Raw genomic sequence first — 12,724 nt, 5'->3', positions numbered from 1 at the left:
TTGAACTATCATAGAAAACCCTATGTTTCCTACTAAGAGTAGCCTTCTACCAAGGCATCTAGTAACTGTATGTGTCTCTTGTAAGAGTGTATTTTCCCAAATCCAACTATCATTAACCAAAAATATAGTTTTTACATTAGCGTGCATCGTGTGAATGTTCACGAAGTGAATGTAATAGGAAAATATTATAGTATTGTAGTGTTCTATTAAGTAACTACTATTTTACTAACTACCTTAAGCCAATTGTTATTTAAAGTACCACGTGATTGGCCTGTACCCTGCTACCGACTCAATAGTAAAACGATGATGTAAGACGCCGTAAGAAATGACATTTGGCACCTGTAGACTTGCAAGTCCTAGTGTAGCGAGCATCAAGGTGTAAGATAGTCAATCCAATATAGATCTATACGCAAACTCATACGCTCCCTAATTAAGGAGATTTTGGATACAAAAACGGTCATGGCAGGTAGTGCCATGACCCGTTTAATGACTCACATAACTGAATGTAATGTATATGTAATGTATGTGCTAGCTATATTGTGTGTTCTTTCTCTGTCTAGCCTGTATGTTTGTTTCTCATCACTATGTATTAGGTTTGTTTCTTATCACTATGTATTATGTTTGTTTCTCATCACTATGTATTATGTTTGTTTCTCATCACAGTGTTAACATGTTTGTATACCCTTTCTACCCAAGGGCATTGTATCTCTTGACTCATGTACGAACTGACTCATTTTATGTTTCATTGTTCTAGTACTAGTATTAGTATCTTCCTAAACTACTCCTATAGTAGTTTACTAGCAATGGATGATCATGATTGAATACCTTTGCTACCCAAAGGTATGGATCTAAATGAAAGCAATTTTATGACTATATGTATACATGATATACAATTAATATTTAAACCACCTTCGGACGGATAACCGATGCCTTAAAGCCACATCCAAACAAGGAAAAGGAATTAAAACGATTTAGCCTTCGTAAGTCCTTTAAACATTTCTTATATAACTACACATATATAGGCATGCATTTGACAATATATATGTATAAAAGTTGAAGTAAAAGTGTTTGATAAGTAAAAGAGTTTTGTAAAACAGTTTGAAGTAAAACAGTTTAGTAAACAGTTTAACAAGTAATAATACCACTTGTTTGGTAGTTATTAATCAAATGTAATTGATATAATAACTATAATTGTTCAACTTGTATCCCCCCTCCCCATAAAAGCATTTAAAAATATTTAAACCATTGATTAAGGGGTATGAACTCACCTGTAGTGACTGGCTTGAATGAACAGATTGTATAGGATGATAGGTGTCAAGTGAAGGCTTGAACACACATGCGGATCCTATTTAACATATATGACACATATATAAATACAATTAGTGTTTCCACCTTAGGGACTAGTAAACACTTATTTTGAAGTGTTACAACAATAAATGATTGCATATAAGGGGTATTTAGCTACACAATGGAGTGTGCGGTCAATACACACACTATAAGTGTGTGCGGTAAGGTTGTGCGGCCAGTGTCTGCGGCCAAAATGTGTGTGAGGCCGGACACACTTAGTTTTCTTGGTGTTCTTGCTGTTCTTGGCTAAAGATGCTACCTTTTATGAAGATCCTCAAGGAGATTTGGATGATACTTGAGAGGATTTCGGGTCCTAGCTTTGAAGAAGTGTAGAAAAGTGTTCCAAATGGCTAAGTGTTGAATATATAGGAAGGAGTGTGCAGTTGGGATGGGTGTGTGGCCGTACACGCTTGTGTGCAGCCGCACACACCTTGTGTTGGTGTGAATGGCTCAAATGCAAGGCGATACACCCACAATGCTTATCCCACAACTCCTACCCTGCTTATACTAGGCTTTAAACACTTTATTTGACTCCAAAAAGTGCTAAACACGAGTTTAACTTTGATAAGAATTAAGAATGTAAGCTAGAAATTTCCGGGTTGTCACATCATCCCCCCATTAGAGAGAATTTCGTCCCGAAATTAGAGTTTAAGCAACTAAGTTATTACAAATAACGAAGCAAAAAGATGAGGATATTTCAGTTTCATCTAATCCTCTCACTCCCAAGTGAATTCAGGTCCTCGCTTGGTGTTCCAGCGAACCTTCACTATTGGGATATGGCTTTGTTTCATTTGCTTGACCTCTCGGTCCATGATCTCTACTGGTTCTTCCACGAAGTTAAGGCTCTCGTTGATCTCGATCTCATCGAGTGGGATTACAAGATTCTCGTTGGATAGACACTTTCTCAAGTTTGAGACGTGGAAAGTAGAATGTACGTTACTGAGTTCACGCGGTAAGTTAAGTTTGTAAGCTACAGGGCCAATTCTTGCGAAAATCTCGAAAGGCCTAATGTACCTTGGATTTAGCTTTCCACGCTTTCCGAAGCGTATCAAGCCCTTCCATGGTGAGACCTTCAATAGCACACGGTCACCCACCTGGAATTCCAACTATTTCCTACGTTTATCAGCGTAGCTTTTCTATCGATCTTTGGAGGCTTTCTGTCGTTCACGGATCTCAACGATCTTCTCCGTCGTTTCCCGTATGATCTCCGGACCTGTGAGAGTGTTGTCAGGAACTCATCCTTTAGCTAACTGGGTATCACCCACCTCAGCCCAGCACAGAGGGGATCTACACTTTCTGCCATAGAGGGCCTCAAATGGAGCAGCCTTTATGCTCGTGTGATAACTGTTGTTGTAGGAAAATTCAACAAGGGGTAAATGAGTATCCCATGTTTCCCAAAGTCGATCACACATGCTCGCAACATATCTTCCAAGGTTTGGATAGTTCTCTCACTTTGTCCGTTTGTTTGTGGATGGTAGGCTGTACACATGTCCAGCCTAGTTCCTAAGTAAATTTCTAGCGACTACCAGAACCTCGAAGTGAATCTATTATCTCTGTCTGAGATAATGGATAAGGGAACACCGTGCATTCGTACAATCTCCCTGATGTAAGTTCTTGTAAGCTTCTCCATCTTGTCTATTTCTTTGATCGGCATGAAGTGTGCAGACTTGGTCAATCAATCGACGATGACCCATATGGTATCAAGTCCACCCGTTGTCTTGGGTAACTTGGTTATGAAATCCATAGTAATCTGCTCCCACTTCCATTCCGGTATCTTCGGCTGTTGTAGTAAACCAAAGGGTTTCTGGTATTCGACCTTGACCTTAGTGCAAGTAAGGCATTTACTCACGAAGGTAGTAATTTCTGCTTTCATGTTAGGCCACCAGTATAACCTTTTAAGATCCAGATACATCTTATCTGAACCTGGGTGCACGGAATAACGAGTGTTGTGCGCCTCGTTCATAACCAAGTCTCTGAAACCACCTAGCTTCGGGGTCCAGATCCGGTCCATGAAATAATGAGCTCCGCCACCCTTAACCTCCAAGTTCTTATCCATCCCTCTCAGGGATTCACCTGCCACGTTTTAAAGCTTCAAAGTGTCGAGTTGAGCCGCCTTAATTTGTGTGGACAAGTGTGAATGGATAGTCATAGTCAATGATTTGACTCTACGACCAGAATATTCTTTCCGACTTAGGGCGTCAGCTACTACATTGGCTTTACCCAGATGATAACAAATTTCGCATTCGTAGTCACTGAGTAGCTCGACACACCGTCGTTGTCTCATGTTGAGCTCCTTCTGGTCGAAAATATGTTGCAGACTTTTGTGGTCTGTAAAGATAGTTCTCTTCGTACCGTATAGGTAATGTATCCAGGTCTTCAGAGCAAACACAACTGCTCCTAGTTCAAGATCGTGGGTCGTGTAGTTGACCTCATGTGTCTTTAGCTGTCTCAAGGCATAGGCGATGACCTTACCTCGCTGCATCAGAACACATCTGAGTCCTTGATTTGACGCATCGCAATAGACGACGAAGTCTTCTATTCCTTCGGGAAGGGATAGTATTGGCGCGGTGCACAAGGCTCGTTTGAGTGTTTGAAACACTCTTTCCTGCTTCTCTTGCCAATCAAAGGCCACGCCCTTCTGGGTTAGTGTTGTAAGACGTTTCGCAATGCGGGAGAACTCTTGAATGAACCTATGATAGTAGTCAGCGAGGCATAGAAATTGATGAATTTCTGTAGGCGTCTTTGGTGCTGACCAGTTCTCAATGGCCTTGATTTTGGAAGGGTCCACGTGTATTCCCTCTTCGCTAACCACGTGCCCTAAGAATTCGACTCGTCGAATCCAAAATTCGCACTTCGAGAACTTCGCGTAGAGCTTCTCCGAACGTAATGTTTCGAGGACTTGTCGTAGATTTTGACTATGCTCCTCCTCACTACGATAGTAGATAAGTATGTCATCGATGAAGACGATGACAAACTGATCCATGTAAGGACGACACACCCGATTCATTAAGTCCATGAATACTGCAGGCGTGTTTGTTAATCCGAACGGCGTCACTATGAATTCGTAGTGCCCATAACGAGTTCAGAAGGTTGTCTTCGAAACATCCTCCCCTGGCACTCGTAGTTGGTGATAACCGGATCTTAAGTCAATTTTTGAAAAGAAGTTCGCCCCTTGAAGTTGATCAAATAAATCGTCGATCCGAGGCAACAGATAACGATTTTTGACGGTAAGTTTGTTGAGGTCCCTATAGTCAATGCACATACGAAACGATCCATCTTTCTTCTTGACAAACAAGACTGGAGTTCCCCAGGGTGAGAAGCTTGGTCTTATATAGCCCTTGCTGAGCAGTTCATTAAGTTGACTGGACAGTTCTTGCATCTCTGCAGGTGCTAGACGATAGGGCGATTTGGCTACTGGGGTAGCCCCTAGAACTAAATCGATACGGAACTCGACTTAACGTTGAGGAGGTAATCCTAGGAGTTCTTCTGGAAAGATGTCGGGAAATTCGTGTACTACTGGAATGTTCTGAATGTCTTTCGTTTCTTGGCTCACATCGACCACATGAGCAAGGAATGCTCGACATTCCTTTCGCAAGAATTTCTGATCTTGAATGCTCGAGATGATACGAAGGTTCGTTCCGGGTTTATCATCGTATACTATTAGGGTTTCGCCAGACGGTAGCTTTAGGCGAACAACTTTTTCGTAATACATGATTTCGGCACAATGAGAACTCAACCAATCCATGCCGATAATGACGTCGAAACTTTTAATTGAGACCGGCATGATATCGATTGAAAATGAATGGTTATCCAAAGTTAAGGTACACCCTATGAATATACTGTTAGTGCTCTCTGTCTTGTCATTAGCCATTTCTACAGTGAACGGTTCTTTAAGTGTTCATATTTTTGCTTAAGTAATTGAGAAAATTTTTGGTTCACGAAACTTCTCTCCACTCCACTATCAAATAGAATGCATGCATAAGTGTTATCGAGGAGAAATGTACCAGTGACCACTGTGGGGTCGGCAACTGTTTCCTCATGGCTTATGGCCAAAACTCTTGCCAATCCACCGGCAAACCCTGCCTTCGGGCAGTTCCTTTTGTAGTGGCCTACCTCGCCACATCCGTAGCAAGCTTGGCCCACTCCTGCACTGGGGACTTGGTTGATTGGCTTCGCAGGAGCTTTACAGAAATGGGCAGTGTGCCCCTTCCTGTTGCAGTTCATACACTGCATTTCCTGGCAGGTGCCGACGTGATGGAAGTTGCATTTGTTGCACTTGGGCAAACTTCCAGCAAACTGCTTTACCGAAGCAGCAGCGGAAGGTGCTATCGTAGCATCTATTGCCACGACCTGCTGCTTTTTGGCAGCCTTAGTCTTCTTTTTGTCATCCCAGAACTTCCGCTTGGAATCAGCGGTTTTTGCGGGTTCTGAGATGTCCAGGGTAGTTGTTGTTGCGGTCGGGGTACGAACCCCAAGGTCTATGAGTCACTGTGCTAATCGCTTGGCACTATCAAATGTAGTGGGGTGTGATGCCAAGACATTTCCCTGGTACGGCGGCACCAGCCCCCATATGTATCTTTCAATCTTCTTTCCCTCTGTATGAACCATGTTGGGACAGAGGGCCACCAGTTCGCAGACTCTGGCAGTATAGGCGGTTACGTTGGAGCCCTTCATGGTTAGGATCCACAGTTCTTCCTCCAACTTCTGGATCTCGCCCCTCGGGCAGTATTCCTTAATCATGAGGTCTTTCAAGGTATCTCAGCTCATAACATTAGCCACTACTATAGATAGTGATTTAACATGTCTATTCCACCATATTAGGGCCTTCGTTTCAAGGGTGCAAGCAGCAAACTTGACCTTGCTCTCCTCTGGACAGGAGCAAATTTCGAAAACCGATTCGGTCTTCTCGAACCATTACGAGAGGGTAATGAATTCGCCAGTCCCCTTAAAGGATAATAGCTTGCAGTTGGTGAAGTCCTTATATGAGCACTCTCTCGAGCGGACAGGAGCATCAACCTGAATAGACTAAATAGGGGTTCCTCCTCCAGTGGAACCAGATGAATAATACTGAGCCATGGTTGTAGCCACAGCTGCAGCTACAGCAGCATTTAAGGCTGTCGTGTCGAACTGGGGAGTAGGTGGTTGACGAGGTGGAGGAGGTGGTATTTCGTTATTAAGGTTTCTCCTTGGATTTCTGCGAGGCGGCATCTTTGATCTATAAGTTTGTGAAGATGAAAACATTGATAAGAATTTAACGGAAGAATTGATGAGAATGACTCATGGACTAACTCTTCATAGCCCAATAATACGATTGAATGTAGATCTAGAACTAATAGATGATCTTATTTGGATAATAATTCCCACAAGATTAGGTACCTGTCAATATTACTGGGATTACAGATGTAACATGTTCAGGAAAAATAGCCTACAGTAGGAGACCTTACATCAACCAAAATGGGAAAATTTTGACAGAATTACAACCTAACCAAGACCTAACAGGCCTATGATTTACAAGGATAGGGAATTAGACTAAAGTTTTACATAACTAGGTTATATACAAAAGAGAGAAGTTGATGAGAATCTATCGGTGACGAGAACTATCAGAGTGAGTTCTTGATTCCGGCAGGAGATGTTCTATGTCCCTCATGCGCCTATCAGCTCTTGCTTGCTGAGCTCGAAGTTCTATGACTTCAGCTCGGGTTTCAGCGAGTTCCCTCCGAAGAGCTGCATTGTGAACCAGAGCCCTTTCATGAGCAGACTCTAGTTGGCGAATGCGGACAGTGTTAATGCCAGAGTTGGTGTCAATCTCCAAGACTCGATTGATAGTTGATTGACCCAGTATCGTGTTCCAAGAAATCCTACGAACCATGACAGGTAAGACCCTATTAGTAGAACCTCCCTCAGTGATGTTGTAGAAACTTTTGTCTCCATTGTAGGGAATGGATTGAACCTATTCCTGGCTCCATGTATTCAAGTTTGTTGCCCACAGAGGTGTGGGTCCTTGAAATGCAGGTCGGGGGTTGTTATTCTATGCTTGACCTACTTGAGGTAGGTTGTTGACTTCGGGCTCAGAGTCATATCCATCCGAGAAGCCTTCTGCTTGATGATCATCCAAAGGGATTTGATGCTCATTATCGGACTCTGCTTCAAGCCATCCAACATTGCCGTTGGGTGGAAAGTACGGGTCGTCATGATGATGGAATCCAACCATGATATCTATGAGAGAAAAGAGATAAGGAACTAATTAATAGACGGACTAGCTAGATAATTATAATGTGATATTTATCAGTTACTCTAATACTTGTCTAGGGCATACCAATAAAGACCTTCAATTCTCAGATAAGTAATTATAGTAACACCAAATACTCCTATAGTATTTTAAGTTTAATGTTATGTTCTACTCTTCTTAGTGTGGTAGTGTTGGTAAGTTTTTAGACTTGTTGCAAGCTCACAGCCATCCTTAGGCACATGCTAGTCACTCCTCGGATAATGTAGTTGATCAGGCTACATCTTCCCAGGGTTGACCATATGTCTCTAAGTCTACTTGTGTTGTCCAACAATCGTAATACTTTTGTTCTGTCCTAGTGACACTGATTTTAGTATGAATGCAGGGATGTATACTTGGTTAAATATTTTATTATTTAAAAGTATAAACTCTTTATCAGAGTAATTTAATCCTGCTTGTGTTTATAGTTCGTATATCTTTTATGAGTTGATACACTCAATTCACTATAAACAATGCTCTGATACCAATCTATCACACCCCAAAACCTGGATGGCAGAATCGTTCAGGGGTGGAGGACATCATGTATAATATCACAACAATGCAAAGTACTAAACAAGCAACAACATCATCCATTGCATTAATAATATAATTCCATACAACTGTGTTCTGTCAAGTTATATAGACACCAAAAAGTACATCAAAATAAAATAAGAGTCTTGAACAAGCTTCATCTTCTCAAAACCTGGCATCGGTACCTGTCTACTGGTGGCCTGAGAATATAAGTTATTTTGAAAGCGAGTATCAGCTTTAAATCTGGTGAGATCATAAGTATATTAGTGTCTGAGTTTGTATGAAAGCATTTGTAAGATGTAATGTATAAGTTTTGTAAAGTGTGTATTTGTTTGTACTATCCTAGAAAATCCTATGTTTCCTACAAAGAGTAGCCTTCTACCAAGGCATCTAGTAACTGTGTGTGTCTCTTGTAAGAGTGTGTATTTTCCCAAATCCGACTATCATTAACCAAAAATATAGTTTTTACATTAGCGTACATCGTGTGAATGTTCTCGAAGTGAATGTAATAGGAAAATATTATAGTATTGTAGTGTTGTATTAAGTAACTACTGTTGTACTAACTACCTTAAACCAATTGTTATTTAAAGTACCATGTGATCGGCATGTACCCTGCTAGCGACTCAATAGTAAAACGACGATGTAAGACGTCGTAAGAAATGACATTTGGCACCCGTAGACTTGCAGGTCCCACTGTAGCGAGCAACAAGGTGTAGGATAGTTAATCCAGTATAGATCTATACGCAAACTCATACACTCCCCAATTAAGGAGATTCTGGATACAAAAACGGTCATGGCAGGTAGTGTCATGACCCGTTTAATGACTCACATAATTGAATGTAATGTATATGTAATGTATGTGCTAGCTGTATTGTGTGTTCTTTCTCTGTCTAGCCTGTATGTTTGTTTCTCATCACTACGTATTATGTTTGTTTCTCATCACTATGTATTATGTTTACTTCTCATCACTATGTATTATGTTTGTTTCTCATCACAGTGTTAACATGTTTGTATACCCTTGCTACCCAAGGGCATTGTATCTCTTGACTCATGTATGAACTGACCATTTTATGTTTCATTGTTGTAGTAGTAGTATTAGTATCTTCCTAAACTATTCCTATAGTAGTTTACTAGCAATGTATGATCATGATTGAATACCTTTGCTACCTAAAGGTATGGATCTAAATGAAAGAACTTTTATGACTATATATGTATACAGGATATATAATTAATATTTAAACCACCTTCGAACGGATAACCGATGCCTTAAAGCCACATCCAAACAAGGAAATGGAAAAGGTGAAGATTCAAGAAACATATATAAGCTCAATTCTTTTGTCATGATCTAATTACTTATTAGTGTTTGTTTCTGATACAATATTTGTTTCCTTTACAGTAGGATGCACTTGAAAACAAGTCAACAGTTATAGTGTATGGAGGAGGAGCAGTTGTTGCAATTTGGATATCTTCAATCCTTATTAGTGCAGTCAACTCAGTGTCATTGGTATGTTTTCTATATCTTGTTTGTATTGTGTTTTTGATTTGTTGTTTTCTGAATCTGGTGTCTAATGTTTTCTATAGCTTCCAAAGATCTTTGAGTTGGTAGGACTTGGATATACCGGATGGTTTGTGTACCGATACCTTCTGTTCAAGGTAATTAAATTTCTTGCAATTTGAATATTAAAAGAATGTAGGGTTTAGCCACATTTTATGTTGAAATTAAAAGGCATGGATACTGATGTTTTAGGAATTTTATATATTTGATATATTTCAGTCTAGTAGAAAAGAGTTGGCAACAGATATTGAGTCGATAAAGAAGAAGATTGCAGGGACCGAGTAAATTAGGTGTATATATAGGTTTCTACATGTAATATATATGATATGGTTTCATCAATTTTTCATATAACATTTGTGTTTGGGAATATGATTGTGTATGCATTAGAGCCAAGAAAATACATGATTTAAGTTCATATATAGCTTATTATAGGGGGTATGAAGCTCACCTTGGGGGTTTTTAAGATGTAGATGAAGAAGAAGAAAGTGAAACTTTGAACCTAGCTTGAGTTCTTGATGATATTTGTGTAGTTTTGGTGTTCTAAGAACATAATCACGAAATTTAGAGTTGTAAGAGGAAAGATCTTTGTAAAGACTTGAAATAAAACAATGGAGTTTATTATGGACTTACCTAGGATCTTAGAAATCCCTCCTTGATGATGAAAAACTCGAAATTGCTTGAGAGGATAAGGAGGAAAATGCTTGAGAGAAACAAAGGATAATTAAGAGGAAAAATGGAATAAGAGAGAAATTTGAAAGTGAATTGTTGAGAGGGGAAGGGGGTTCACGGCCGAAAAATGGAGAGAGGAGAAGGAAATAGGAGTGGACCTAGGCTTGGTGATGTGAGGTGCATGGAAGTTTGTTGGTCAATAAGCTTTGTTACATGTTGTGCTAATTTGAGGTGGCATGCATCCATTTGTCACTTAATTTAATTTAATTTAATTTTTTTTATAACTCAAACGTTAATCGGCCCAAGAGGGGTCTCGGCCCATGGTTGGACCAAATAGAAGATTCAATAACAAATTGTGGCCTATTAATGCTAAAATAAGGTTTTTCATCCCCTTAAAGCCCAAAGGAGGGGTTATCGGCCCATTTGGGCCCAATAAGAGATTCTTGGTCCAATAAGGGTATTGGGTTGAGAATTTATGGGTTAAGGCCCAAAATGATTGGGTTTGGCTTGTTGGATCGAGTTTTTGGGCATATACAAGGAGATTATATTGTTTAGGAATTAACATCCTAACCTAATTTTGCCAGATGTGATTGTCTTCCTCACTGTACTTACGGGTCAAAGGCACCGTGTCCAGCCCTTTGGATTGATATCCTGTTTTGCTATATGTTGCTATGTTATAGTGACATGTTAGTTCGGTATCTTTGTATATGGACTGTTGGAATGCATAGTGATCAGTAAATCTAGCTGTTCTTTGAAACCTAGTTATATGTTTATCTGTTATGTGTATGTCGACATGTTATGGTTAGTCAAGTTAAGGACGTCATGCTTTGTGCTGAAGGCCAAGATACCCACGGTGGTCTGGATAGACTGCAGGCCCTGTGAGGTGGTCCAATTAGGCCGAAGGCCCGACGAGCAGTCTGGATAAGCTGTAGACCATGTGAGACGGTCCACTCATGTCGAAGGCTCGGGAGCGGTCCAGATAGGCTGATGGTCCTATGAGGCGATCCAGTCAAGCTGAAGGCTTGGTTATGAATGATGTGTTTGATATGTTATATGTGGTGTTACTTTATGGAACTCACTAAGCGTTGGCTTACTGTTTTGAGTTATGGTTTCAGGTACTTCAGATGATCGCGGGAAGTCGAAGGCGTGACCATACACATCCTTTTGTTTATGGCTTATGATTTTTGGTGACTCTGTTATTTAGAAAATATTTTCAAAACCATGATTTGTAAACAATTTATGATTTTTGGTTGATTTTTAAAGCTTAAATATGTTGTGATTTTTATGGATGTTATAGTTTGGGTTTGGGTTCAAACCATTATAGGCACTAAGCTTTTGGTGCTTGCTTTCCAAAGTTTTCAAGAAGGATATTGGTGTGATTATTTTGTACAATAATCAAAAGGTATGTAACCTAATCTTATGTACATTTCGATTATAATAGGTTACCATTAGGGTTCTTGATGTTCATAGTTTATTGCTAACAATTAGAGAAAGAATAGATCATTTATAGGTTGCATGTGCACTTAAGAATTAAGTTTTTTCCACTACATATGTTTCGGTATAACCTATAATACCCATCAGTTAATGATTGCAGTCGGCCATGGATTCCGTATTTCAAATTATTAGTAGGACGGTGTGGGACTAGGAAGATCTTGATGAGATTGAATTTGTGAATTTTCGATCAGCATGATTGGTATATATATTAGTTTAGCCTTTATTTTTTGGGCTAATGTTTGGATTTACCTTTGTATCTGAGTGTGAGGTTGTCGGCATTAACGGTTGGTCATGGATTATATCTTCCAGTTATCAGGTAGACAATGCGAGGTCGGGAAGGTCTCGGTAGGACTAGATCTATGAGCTTATGTTCAGCATGGATGTCGTATGGGGTGACTTTGTTTACCTGGGAGTCAGACATGAATTTGGAATCTTCAAGGTATGGTCATTAAAATTAGTTCTTCTCGTTGTGGGTTAGTGAGGACGTCTTGGTGTTCATCCTTCGTCGGGTCGCATATTTCTCGCTGAGTATTTATTCATCATTGCTACTTATGGTGTCATCTTAGTGTTGCATTGGATGCGATTTTGGCCTCCGAGAGTTTTCGCTCAGGTTTGGTTTATGTACTTGGTTTTGGAAATCCCCGTGATTTTTGATACAATTTTCCAGCATTTGGAGTGGTCTTAATTCGGGGTTGAAGGGACTAACAAGAGGTTCGAAGGGTGTTTTAATAGTAACATGCAAGGACAGATTTCAGGGACGAAATCTAATTGAAGTGGGGAGAGTTGTAACACCCATTTTTTGGAATTGATTAGACATGGGATAGAGGATTCCAAAGATGAGGTTTTGGGGAAAAACCTAATAC

The 12,724-nt window shown here is 40.1% G+C and overlaps 1 pseudogene across 1 annotated transcript; it reads left to right on the top strand.

Moving 5' to 3' along the window:
- Positions 1–3,709: 3,709 nt before the first annotated feature.
- LOC145040823 (protein CURVATURE THYLAKOID 1A, chloroplastic-like) lies at positions 3,710–10,081 on the top strand (annotated as a pseudogene). The gene is made up of 5 exons (XR_013679906.1): positions 3,710–3,719; positions 4,170–4,297; positions 9,543–9,647; positions 9,725–9,796; positions 9,918–10,081. The product of XR_013679906.1 is annotated as a protein CURVATURE THYLAKOID 1A, chloroplastic-like (transcript).
- Positions 10,082–12,724: the final 2,643 nt, after the last annotated feature.

This window comes from Lactuca saligna, chromosome 4 (assembly GCF_052625555.1).
Source record: "Lactuca saligna cultivar CGN05327 chromosome 4, ASM5262555v1, whole genome shotgun sequence".
Lineage (NCBI taxonomy): Eukaryota > Viridiplantae > Streptophyta > Magnoliopsida > Asterales > Asteraceae > Lactuca > Lactuca saligna.
The sequence above is the reverse complement of the archived record's forward strand: the minus strand, read 5'-3'. Positions and strand labels throughout refer to the sequence as shown.